Source organism: Corythoichthys intestinalis, chromosome 11 (genome assembly GCF_030265065.1).
Source record: "Corythoichthys intestinalis isolate RoL2023-P3 chromosome 11, ASM3026506v1, whole genome shotgun sequence".
In the NCBI taxonomy this organism is placed as follows: Eukaryota; Metazoa; Chordata; class Actinopteri; order Syngnathiformes; family Syngnathidae; genus Corythoichthys; species Corythoichthys intestinalis.
The window spans coordinates 45,575,982-45,588,379 of record NC_080405.1 but is presented as its reverse complement, the minus strand read 5'-3'; the positions used below and the strand labels follow the sequence as shown (position 1 = coordinate 45,588,379).

The 12,398-nt window shown below is 37.5% G+C and overlaps 1 long non-coding RNA gene across 1 annotated transcript; it reads left to right on the top strand.

Annotated features, from left to right (window-relative positions):
* Nucleotides 1–473: 473 nt before the first annotated feature.
* Nucleotides 474–5,894, top strand: LOC130923877 (uncharacterized). The gene is made up of 3 exons (XR_009064801.1): nt 474–503; nt 3,102–3,182; nt 5,772–5,894. It is a non-coding gene; the product is annotated as an uncharacterized LOC130923877 (long non-coding RNA).
* The last annotated feature ends 6,504 nt before the right edge of the window (nt 5,895–12,398 follow it).

Sequence of the window (12,398 nt, the reverse complement as noted above, 5' to 3'; positions counted from 1 at the left end):
CTACCCTACCCTGCCTCTCCACCCAACAGTCAACTGCTATAGGCTCCAGCTCGCCCATGAGGTGAGGACATGGCTATAAAAAAATAGATGGATGGAATTCGCCATCCAGTGCTGACAAAATAGTTATGAAAATATATCTCTCTCGTCATCGCTTCATCTCGAAAAAGTGCTAGCTGTACAAAGCTGCATGTGTTTTCATTTATCTGTACAGTGCAAACCCGACACCGTGTACGCTCTACGTCGACCTGTCACATCAAAAAAAGTTGAAATAGATGAAATATTTGACCCCGGCTTAAGAAAATATTGACATATTTCTAACGTGATTTTATTTTTTTTATGCTATTTTTTTACAGTTTGTTTGAATGAAGTTGATTTGGATGTCCTCACAGCCCTCTCTTTGATGTGTGCACTCACGTAGACCGCTAATGCAGCCCATACCTGAACTCTACCTGAATGAGACAAACAGAAATCAACCCAGGAGTCCAACACAGCTGTAGGATCAAGTCAGTGTAAACTTCACTTTTATTGCCTTCATTTGTTGTTGTAAAATAGAGCTCATTTAATTCAAAAACTACTTTCATAGCATAGAATACAAGCTAGCTACTAGAGGCAACAAAATCCAGTATCAAAATTTTGCCCATGTTTGCTGCTTGTTGCCAGGAAGAATTTGTAAGGCATATCAGTAGGTTGATAACTGCCATGCTTTTTCCTTTTTATAGCTGCAAAACACCAAAACAAACGGTTTGGATTAGCCAGCTGTCAGAAACACAATCACAATATGACCCCAAAAACTGAAGGATGAGGCGAATGATCAGTAAACAAAATTCTTAACGGAGTCTATCATTATGCTGCATTTAAAAAACAACAACATGCTTTTTGGTGACTTGAGGAAGAAGATATGCTTGCCCAATCAGTAGTGAAGGGACTGGAGAGGCGGCAGTGTGAAAGACACTGACCAAGAAGCAGCAGAGTTTCTGCTAGCCCACAAAGTTGAGAAAGGAAAGAAAAATGGAAAAAGATAGAAAATAGAAAATTCCAACCCATATTGACAAACTCCAAAAACAGCAGAATGATAGGTAACAAAGTATTTTTGGCAACTTGAGTATAGGGTTCCATTGGCCCAGACAGTAGATAAAGCACAATGAGAGGCAGCTCTCTGAAAGATACTAAGAAAATAATTCCAAAATAGTAGGATGACACAAATTATTAGAAAAACATTGATTTTGTAGTTTATCAATACTCTATCATAGACTTCACTATCAGTTGACAGGAAACGGGGCGCGGGGCCGCTCCGTAGGGGGCCTATTTTCAAAAACTTAAATTTCAAATTTTTTCAAAACCAAAGCCGCTAGCGACTGAAAACCAAAACAGTCACCTCTATTGTATATGAGTCTCCATGAGCAGCGGCATGAAAAAATTCGTAGTCGTTCCCGAATAAAATCCCGATTCATTATTTTTTTAATATAAGTATAACATAACTTTAAATGGCTATAATATTCACAGATTTTACGATTTTTGTGCTTCGAGCACAAAAATCACCAAATGCAGAGATAAAAACTATACCTATATTTTTTAGGATCTATAGCAATATTTAACATATCATAAGTTTTTGCCTGAAATAGCAACTTTTTTTTTAATTCAGTGCAATTTTGACAGTGCAATTTTGAAGTTTTCAACAGCTCATAAATCACTCAATTTTCACATCAGAAATTTAATACTTGAGGTACAGCACGTAGAATCATCATTAATTTTACTCAACAAAAGCAAATTTTGCATTTTTCTATATACGTACAGTCTCAAGTTATTTACCGTAGGTTGAATTCCGATGTCACTATTGCCTCAGCACGCCTTGCCGGCTATCTGGCTCCCGTCGTTTATAGATTGAAATGTTACATAAGATAAAACACTTAAAAGCCGATTTTTTAAATGGATACAGATATGTCTGAATTACTAGGTGTTGTTTTTTGTGCCAAAAAATGGGCAGTTGGCTGAAAATAACTTGATTATTTGAATGTAAAGTTACACTATTTTGTAAGGATACAAAATCCAATATGGCGGCTATCACAGAACAGAGTTTTTTAAGTTGAAAATTCTTAGAAATAAATACGTAAATCTCAGAATTTCTAAAAATATGAACGTAAAACAGTCTTGATTCTTGGTTAAAAGCATAAAAATGGGCAATTATCATTCATTTTGCATAAATATTTCAAGATAAAGATGCGCTAATTTTTTCCATTCATTTTATTTTTTTCACAACGTTTCAGAGTGCATGCTATTTTATATAATAATTACCTTGAATCCTCGACTAAATCACTCTTGAGACACACCTGCCTGCTTGTATGTACTAAAACATTTGTCCTGCTTCCACCTAAATCCAGCGTTAGAACGCAGCGTGTGTTTGAGTTTATCGCAGTGAAAGCTTACACGACGCTCTGCCTGGCCCGGCCCCCAACGGGAAGCTGTGGCGCTATGTCCGTAAGAGTTGTATCGCCAACTGATAGTGAGGTCTATGAATCTATCACAAGAACTGACAAACATTTTAGGTGAGAATTGACAAAGGGCAGGGAATGGTGGCAGTCACAAGCACACTGACAAAAGGATTCTAAAAATAGAACTGATACAAACTTTTAAAATTTATATTTTTTAAAAAAAAAATCGTCAAATAATCATTATTGATCATATCTTCAAAACTAAGAAGCAATCTACCCCTTCCCTAAAATAGAAGGGTGTTTCCTGGGGTGTACCCACGCAAATTCTCAGCTAATCGGGGCGTGCCTGGAGACGCGATGCGTTCGCTGCATAACATCAACTTGTGATAAGGTCACTTCGATAAACTGGAGGCTGCAATCAATCCATCCACTTTCCACAGCATTACTACACAAACTTTGCTCGACAAGTGGTCAAAGCTTTCCTATTTACGTCGACATCAGAAGTTTGAAATGTTGTCCAAGCGCTTGTTCTCTATAGTTCTTTCGCTACACTTCAATATACTCTCTAGTTTAGCTGCTGTTAATTGGCCCTTCATTTATTTGTCAATCAAGTTTGAACAACCAGCAGCAGGCTAGTCCTTAATTGATGTTTACACGCTTCATTGGATGCAGAACAACAAGTCTCGTCTCAATGATGGACAGATTGTGTGTGTGCGGCAGCTGAAGGATTCCTCTGGGATTGAATAAACCCAGGTGAGTGGCTGTTTGACAGCCCAGTGAAATATTGCTCTATTGTGTAAACATGACATCAGACAGACGATCAGAAGGAACTGGCACTCGTCCACCAACCCGCTGAGCCTGAGAGGGTTTTGGAAGGTTTTAGATGTTGGGCAAACTTTGGTTCCGACATTTTGGAATAGGGTGGCATTTAGATTAAAGACTGGGTAAGGGGTTCAGATGAGCCTCAGTTCATTGCTGTAGAGCTGGTAATCAGGGTTTATTTAGCCTGTACAGTATTTGTGTTTATACTCACCTGATGTTTAGAATAGGATTAGGTAAAATCCGGGGTTATTGGTATGTTGCACCGACACTAGTGTCGGTACCGATGCAGCACTAAGATGACATCATTGGTATCGAGGATTACTAAAGGGGCTATTATGCTTCTGCGTCGGGGCGAAGCAGTAACTGCACCGTCGACGGCGTACCCTGCTTGGTCCCTACGTCATAGCTTGACGTGCGCCTCCCAAAACTCCTGGGTACGTAAACGGCAAGGACAGTGATTGGTCCACACAAAATGTCATGCAACACGCATGCTGTGTTTGCTGGTGTGATATTAAAGATTGAATTCGGCGAAGAAAATGATCATATCTGCCGCTGACATCCGAAAATATCTCGTCATTCTTGCCTCTCAGTGGGTGAACAAGTGTGGCACATCACACATTCTCTGCCTCGACTGGTTCAGTGGTCTTATGTTTCAACATTTGGAGTAAAAGCAAAACTTATCCAAAACTCGTAACATGCAAACAACCTGCCATTTTAACAGATTTAGTGTAGGTTTTTGGGCTTTGGAACTAATTAATGGAATTATAATGTATTCCAATGGGAAATCCTGCTCGACATACGACCATTTCGATTTCCAAACAAGGTCTTGGAACGAATTAACGTCATATGTAGAGGCACCACCATATTCTGTGCAAAGCCTCACTCAATTTCAACACATGCTAATTGGTCCCGTGAAAAATAATGAAAACCGGAATTTATACAACCCCACCGGACGTCCCGGACAGTATGTAAAAAGTGGACATGTCTGGGCAAAAGAGTACGTTTTGTCACCCTATTCTAGCAGCAAGCCAATGAGTTAATTGAGTGCCCTGTAAGGATTAAAAAAAACTTTAAAAAAAAAAAAAAAAATTCGTGCATGAATGGGTTAAGGTTGGTTGGTGGTTTCAAGAGGCTGCAAGGGGTTCAGGACAGGCTGCGAGTAGACAATAAACACTTGAGTCTGATTAACTCTTTTAATGCAGGCCAAATATTCTGACATCTATAAAAATGAGCTCAAATGAAACAGACGCTCCGCCGGCGAGTGGAAACATTTCCCGCTTCGCTGCAACTCAGCACAGTCGAGATGTAAACTGGACGTGTTTTAGTTTCACTGTGGGAAAAGACCAGAAGGCGGGTGGGCGGGGGGAGGGTGGCTCGCGCACTCAGAGCAAAGGCTCACAAATCTTTGGAAAAAACACATTTCTGGGACGCTTTCCCCTCCCCACTCAAAAAGGAGAAAAGGCAGAGATGAAATTTACGACACCTTAATACTTTTTTATCTGAATTCAACAACGCTCTCTTTGGGAAAGCGCCTCGATGTATCTTCTCACGACGGGAGAGAGAAATTTAGTTCATGATTCACGTCTCATGATTACAATGTCATTATCACTGTCTTACGTTTTATTGAATTAATTTAATATTTAAACTTCATTTTTTTTCATATTAGGAAGAATATTCTAACTTTTTGTCCCCCTTAAATTTGATCAATTTATTCAAAACAAAATGACAATTTTCAGATACTGTAGTATTAATACCTTATCATGACAAAATGTTACTCTTTTAGTGATTTTATGTTTGTTTTCATAAAATTAATCTTTTATTGAGCTTTTCTGTTAGTAGAAAAACGTTAACATCGTCGTTAATCCTATATAACCATTTTGTTATATAGCCAGTTGTTTTTTTCGCATTAATATATTGATGTCATATAGCATTGTCTTATAATATTACAACTTTGCTCTCACAAAACAAACTTTTACGTGATCTGAATATCAAAATGTTCTTATTTGTAAAATTATGAATTAGGGATATAACCGATCTGATCACATGATCGGAAATCAGGCCAGAATCAGGTAAAAAAAGATCGGGTTTTAAGAATGCATTTATTTTTAATTATTAACTCATTGACTGCCGTTGACGGCGATAGACATTCAATCAAATTTGATTGGGAGGACTGGCAGCGGTCGTTCAATCGCTGCCGGCCCCCGAGTCAAATATGATTGGACGGTCCATTGGACGTCTATTGCCGTCAATGGCAGTGAAACATGATCACTCAAAGCCAGCCTGCAACCCAGTTGCACTGTTGGAATGTGATTAAGTAAATGCACTTTGTTACTGTACTTTAGTACATTTTTGTGTATCTGTACTTTACATGAATACAAATACGAAGTGGTACTTTCAACTTTTACTTCACTACATTTTACAGCATGTATCTTTACTTTTTACTCCACTACTTTTCAAATTGTTGCCTCTGTTACACGTTACTTTTGTTTGTTTTCTTTTTTCCTCATGGTGAATTGATAGTTTCATTTTCATGCCTCCGGCGCAACTGATAAACCCCGTGCAACTATACTGTAACCGAGCAAGAGAGGCAGCAACATGAGTACAAGCAAGATTAAGCAGGTGAACAAGAAAACCAACAGTGAGAGCAGCACGCCTTCAGATGGGTGCGACACAGTCACAGTAGGAAGCGGTATGCACCTGATAGTTGCTTGCAGTCAGCCAAAAAGCTGTTTTGGAGTTTTTTAGCTTGTTGAGCATTCTGTTTACATTGCAGTCACTTTTATTGGTTGTTTTTTCCATGTCACAGTTTTGAATAAAACTGAACAGTCACTGAATCTTCTGGTTCTTTACCTTTACTTTTACTTAAGTTAAAAAAAAAAAAGTGAGTACGGTAATTGTACTATATACTATATACTACTATAAGCCGCTACTTTTTTCCTTCATTTTGAATCCTGCGGTTTACAGTCCAGTGCGGCTTATTTGTGGATTTATTTGGGTTAATAGGTAACATTTTATTTGACAGTGGCGTCATAAGACCATCATAATTATGACAGGACACTGTCATGGGCATTACTGAATGCTTATGTCATTAAATGTCATCCGACAAATTGAGTCACAAACTCCATTGATGTCCATCTTGGATCTTTTACATCCATTCAAAAGTGAGATAATTTGCCAGATAACACTAAATGACACCTTTTCTAAGCATTCATTACTGCTCATGAGAGTGTCATGTCACAATTCTCTTGTCTAATGACAGCCTTATGGTGCCACTGTCAAATAAAGTGTTACCAAATACCATAGCATACCAATTAATGAAACAACTGGAACATTAACTGAAGAAATAATTAGCACAGAACATGAACATTTTGATTGTTATTTACATCTGTAGCACTGCAATGCATGCTAGGAGGCATGTTAGATAACAACAGTGTTGACAGCAGGTGGCAGCAGAGGTTGACTCTCTCCCCCAAGGGAGCAGTGATGGCCAAATGAAGCTCCTTGAAGCAATGAAGCTTTGCAGCCAATTGTCCAAAGCTTCATGGTGGTTCAATGACAGTGGTATGATACCACTGTCAAATAAAGTCTTACCGGTTAATTTCTTCTGGTGTAAATATCCCATAATACAGTGAGGACAGCTGCGGCTTATAGTCCATTGCGGCCTATCTATGAACAAATATCATTTTCGTGTCAAATTTGGTGGGTAGCGGCTTATAGTCAGGTGCGCCTTTTAGTGCGAAAATTATGGTACTTCATCCACAACTGCCCAGTTGTAATAGATTTCGTCTGGTTGGAATAGATTTGGTATTGTAACTGTCAATGGCAGTGAATGAGTTAAGGGCTGCTTTTGACAACATATTTTTTTTCTCAAACCCAATTAAATATTATTTATAATTTGAATATGTTGGTATTGGTGCTGTGATATAGTAATCATAACTTGGCCCTCTCCAATTGGCTAAAAGTTTATTTTATTTATCACCTGGAGCAACACATTTGTAGACTGTGTTTTATTTCGGGAAAAGTTTATCATAACTGTCATACTTTGAGGCGTTTTCTTCCCGACGCTCGCTCAGACCACACAGCGCCGCGCAAGCAGACGCTCTCCAGCTCGTTCCCGCAATAACAAAATACAACAGACATGGAAAAACACAAACTGGAACAAGAAACCTGTTGATTTAAAAATAAAAAAAATAGAACATATAAATGTATACAGTATATTTAGACTTGTGTCGCCTCTCCCATGTTGGGAGGGATATTAAAAACCAATACAGATCTTGCTCATGTGAGCGCCTACGCCCTATGGTATATTCTTATTTCAATATGTGGTAGCCTTGCAAGAAAGACTGTACTTCTTGATTCAATGATTCATCATGCAGTACTGTCTTGCAGACATGTCCAACCACTTCCCTGGTCATCTGATGTTCCAGCAAATCAGGAGAAAGTGGTGGGAGCTGCAGACCTGACCAGGTAGTCACAAAAAGCTTTTCTTGACAGGAAACAATGTTTTTACTGTTCGCGAAACAATATGTCATCCTGCGGCTTAGAGGTGCAATAATTAATCGATTAACTGACAACTAATCGATTTGCAAATTAATCGACAACTATTTTGATAACCAGTTAATCGTTTATGTCCTTCTTCACCTTAAACTTGTCTAAATTCTTGAAATTAGAACATACATATAACTTCTCTGTTGTAAATAAGAGCAGTTTTTTTCATTATATTTTTGTTAGGTCAAAGTAGGACATGAACAAAAAACTGCTTCTATTTTGGAAAACAGCAATCCACATTTTTGCCAATTTTCTGACATCTTACTGTCTAAACTAGCTTCTTAATAAGGCTGCAACAACTAATCAATTAAATTGATTAAAATCGATCAATAAATTAATTGCCAGTGTATTTGATAATCGATACAGTTGTAGACGACAGTTAAGTCAGGAAGCTGTAATAACATATTTGAAGGAAATACAGTAGTCATCTGTTATGTCTTCTTGTTACTTTTACAACATGCCTAAAACAACTTCAAGGCAAATTGTGAAGGTAATTGAAAAAAGTGACATTTTTCCGACTAATCGATGAATTAATTGTCCGATTAATCGATTATGAAAATAATCGTTAGTTGCAGCCCTACTGCGGCTTAATGTGTATTGGTCGGTTTCTGACGATGAGCCAATTAAGGTAAAGAAGCGGAAGCTGCAGATGTGACCAGGAAGCAACTATAATCTTGGATACTATGACAGATTGCAAAAGTTTTTTTTTTTTAATTATTATTATTATTTTTTTTTAATAGGTCAATTTCCCATAAATAGGTCAATTTCCCAAGTTTTGTGTGAAATACCATAGACTTCATAATGTATTGACAGGACACGGGTGCGGGGCCTGCATTGTTGGCGAGGCCGTCAAAGCTGACCGAGTGGAATCACAGACAAAGAGCTTTTTTCTATTGAAAATTTTTGTAAATAAATGCTTAAATCCCTGAATTCTTTATGGGTATGGACGTAAAACAGTCTGGATTCTTGGTTAAAAGCAATTTTTTTTTTTCTGCTTTTAGCATTTATTTTAAGAACTGTATTTTTCGGACTATAAGTCCCACCTGAGTATAAGTCGCACCAGCCATAAAATGCCCAACGAAGAGAAAAAAAACATATATAAGTCGCACCGGAGTATCAGTCGCATTTTTGGGAAAAATTTGCTTGATAAAATCCAACACATAAAACATATATTTCATCTTAAAGGCAATATAATATAAAAATACAATAGAGAAAGACATGCTGAATAAGTGTACAGTGCATGAACAACGAAATGCGAATATACTGTCCTCACCAGGACGCTACGGCTTGGTCCTGGCTATACAGCGAGCTAAACTCCCAAATGACGATGCTGGACGTCAGTATAATTTGCTGAATCAATTTTGTCCTCGATACCAAACAGGTTCGCATCAATGTAAATAAATGATAATTAGGTGCTATTACAGCAATGACGCAAACGGTTAGCATGCGTTCGCTAGCATTAGCACATCGTTCACACAACCACACAACTGGCTCTAAGTGTCCAAACGCGGGTGGAAAACACACAACAACAACAGAAAAGATGATACACACAGGCGTTGCCTCTGTCGAGATATTTTACAAGCATAAACAATGAACGTAGGTTCGCAGCAGTGTTTCTCTCTCGCTAACTCGCCCACTCACTCAGAGCTGCATAGCTGTCCGTCTTCTTCTGGCATCTGAGCGCTCTTCCTCACTTAAACAAGTGCGAGTGCGCCCCCACGTGGGCGTGAAAGCGCCACAAACTAAAAGCATGTATTTCAATATAAAAAAGTCAATAAAACAATTGAACACACATTGCCAAAGGCAGAACGCAAACGTGGCCATAGCTATTCAGATAACTATAGCATAAAGAACATGCTAACAAGTTTACCAAACCATCAGTGTCACTCCAAAACACCAAAATAACACGTGAAATGATATCATAATGTGTTAATATTTTCACACATAAGTCGCTCCTGAGTATAAGTCGCACCCCCAGCCAAATTATGAAAAAAAACCTGCGATTTATAGTCTGAAAAATACTGTAAATATGTCGAAGTACAATGCTAGTCTGTTAGTAAATGTAGCTAGCAGCCGCCTTATGTAAACAGAGCTTTTTTTCGTTGAAAATTCTTCTGAATAAGTGCTTAAATCCCCGAATTCTTTATAGATACGGACAGTCTCGATTCTTGGTTAAATGCATAAAAAATTTTTTTTTTAAAAACCGTAACATGTCAATACCATTATGTCGTCTATGGAAATACACCTAATTTTCTCATTAAAAGAGGAGCAAACAAAAATCACTAAAATTTAAAAAAAAAATTTAATGGAAAACAATGTTTTTTCTAGTGTAGTGAAGAAAGCCATCGTCCTATCAGCAAACGTGTATTTATTTAAAGGTTCCCCCAATGAAACAGGTCTCGACTGGATTGCTCCTAGATCTATTTGAGGAAAATATTTATAGCAAATACTGTATATAGAACAATCAATCCGTCGTGCCAGATTAAGTATTTACTGCATTCTTTGAAGGTTTTAACTGACACAAAATTTAATGGTTAATCTTAATGCTAGGATTAAAAAAATCAGAATCAGACATTTGGTTATAACGGGCTTTTTAATTATCAAAAGAAAATAAAGTTCCGTACTAAGCAGAAATAAGTTGATTTTTTTTTTTAATAGTGGAAAAAATTTAAATATTGAATGACAAGAGAAACAACATTACATTCTTCGGTTTTTGCAGTACTTGACATGTTAGCAAGAGAACAGAGACATCTAAGGCTCAACCTGTGGGCCCACATAGCATTTTTAGCGGTCTGCAGCATACACTAAAACTACAAATGAAACCTAAGCGGCCAAGCAGAACACGAGCAATGACAATTAGGAACACGCCGAACAGCGAAATCCTTGTTGTCGGATGCGATATAATTATATATCTGCGTCCGGATGCCAGCGCAGCGGCGGCAGCTGATCAGCCCGAGGGTGCGCTGTGTTCAAATACCATCGCTAATGGAGACGTTCACGCGGGTCAGCGCGTTGACATTAATCTCGTTGAACTCCGGCTCAGCTAAGGCGTCGGAGCTAATCCGCACATCGGGCCGGGTGTCAGGTAGTTGCTCGCTCTTAACTGGATTAAGTGACGCCTAAATCTGGCTTTTCAGGGAAATTATATGGCATTATTTACTCATGTTATTTAATCACCAAGCGAAGAAAATGAATTTAAAATGTTCCGAAAAGTTTTGCTCTCACACAGAAAAAGATTTCAATTCAAATTTTAATGTGAATGATGAGCATTGAAATGTGATCACTTTCATGTTAAAATATGATCCATTTTATGTTTAAAATTGTTTTGCACTGATACGGCACTAAAATGGCGTCATCGATGTCAGGGAGTATCAAAATTAACATGCCGATGCTGGCTAATATGTACTCTTTGAGATCTAGTTTCCAACCGCCAGTCGCCCTACCAAAGATGGCCGCTAGCTACGCACAGTTCCTTAAAAAATGGAGTGCTTGTCGCCCTTCCCAAGATGGTGATAGACATCCAATTGTGTGGTGTCCAGTCATCCTTCTGCTGTAAAATTAAATGAGTTTATCATTAGATCAAATGGATTGAAGGCCTAGCCCTGTCAATGGCAACCAATGAGGTAAAAAGTAAAACTTGTTCTTCCTCTTGCCAAAATCCACCCTCCAACCAATTAGTTCATCACTAGCAGACATCCAATGTATTTGGACTAAGAGGCAGGGGCAGATTTAGAAAAATATGGATGGGATGGTAAGAGGGTGGCAGGATCTCTTTTAGGGTGGCAAATATTTCATGACAATAAACAGTGATCCCTTGTTTTTCGCAGTTAATGGGGACCAAAATCCGCCACGATAAGTTAAAACCATGAAGTAGTTTTTTGTGTGTGTGTGTGTGCGTGTGTGTGTGTGTGTTCAATATATGTATTAATATTTAGCATTGGAAAGAAATACATATAATTTATGTTTTTCACATTTTTTCCCAAAGTATAATTTAAAAAAAAAAAAAGGATTTTATGTACATTAATTAGGGCTGTCAAACGATTAAAATTTTTAATCGAATTAATTACAGCTTAAAAATTAATTAATCGTAATTAATCGCAATTAATCGCAATTCAAACCATCTCTAAAATATGCCATATTTTTCTGTAAATTATTGTTGGAATTGAAAGATAAGACACAAGACAACATACACACAACATACTCTACATAAGTACTGTATTTGTTTATTGTAAAAATAAATCCACAAATGGCATTATTAACATTCTTTCTGTTAAAGTAATCCACGGATAGAGACTTGTAGCTCTTAAAAGATAAATGTTATAGTTACAAGTTATAGTAATTTTATATTAAAACCCCTCTTTATGTTTTCGTTTTAATAAAATTTGTAAAATTTTCAATCAAAAGTAGAGTTAATATAATAATAATGATAAAAATACCAATAATAAAAATAGAGTGACCAAAGTCTGACTAAGGTTTACGTGTATTTTGCATACCTATTTTGATATGGAATGCCAGTTCATTTTGCATTGTTGTTTAACTGTGTGTCAGAATAGGGCCTCATTACTATAGACTGAAGGGCTTTTCTTTTTGTGAACATCA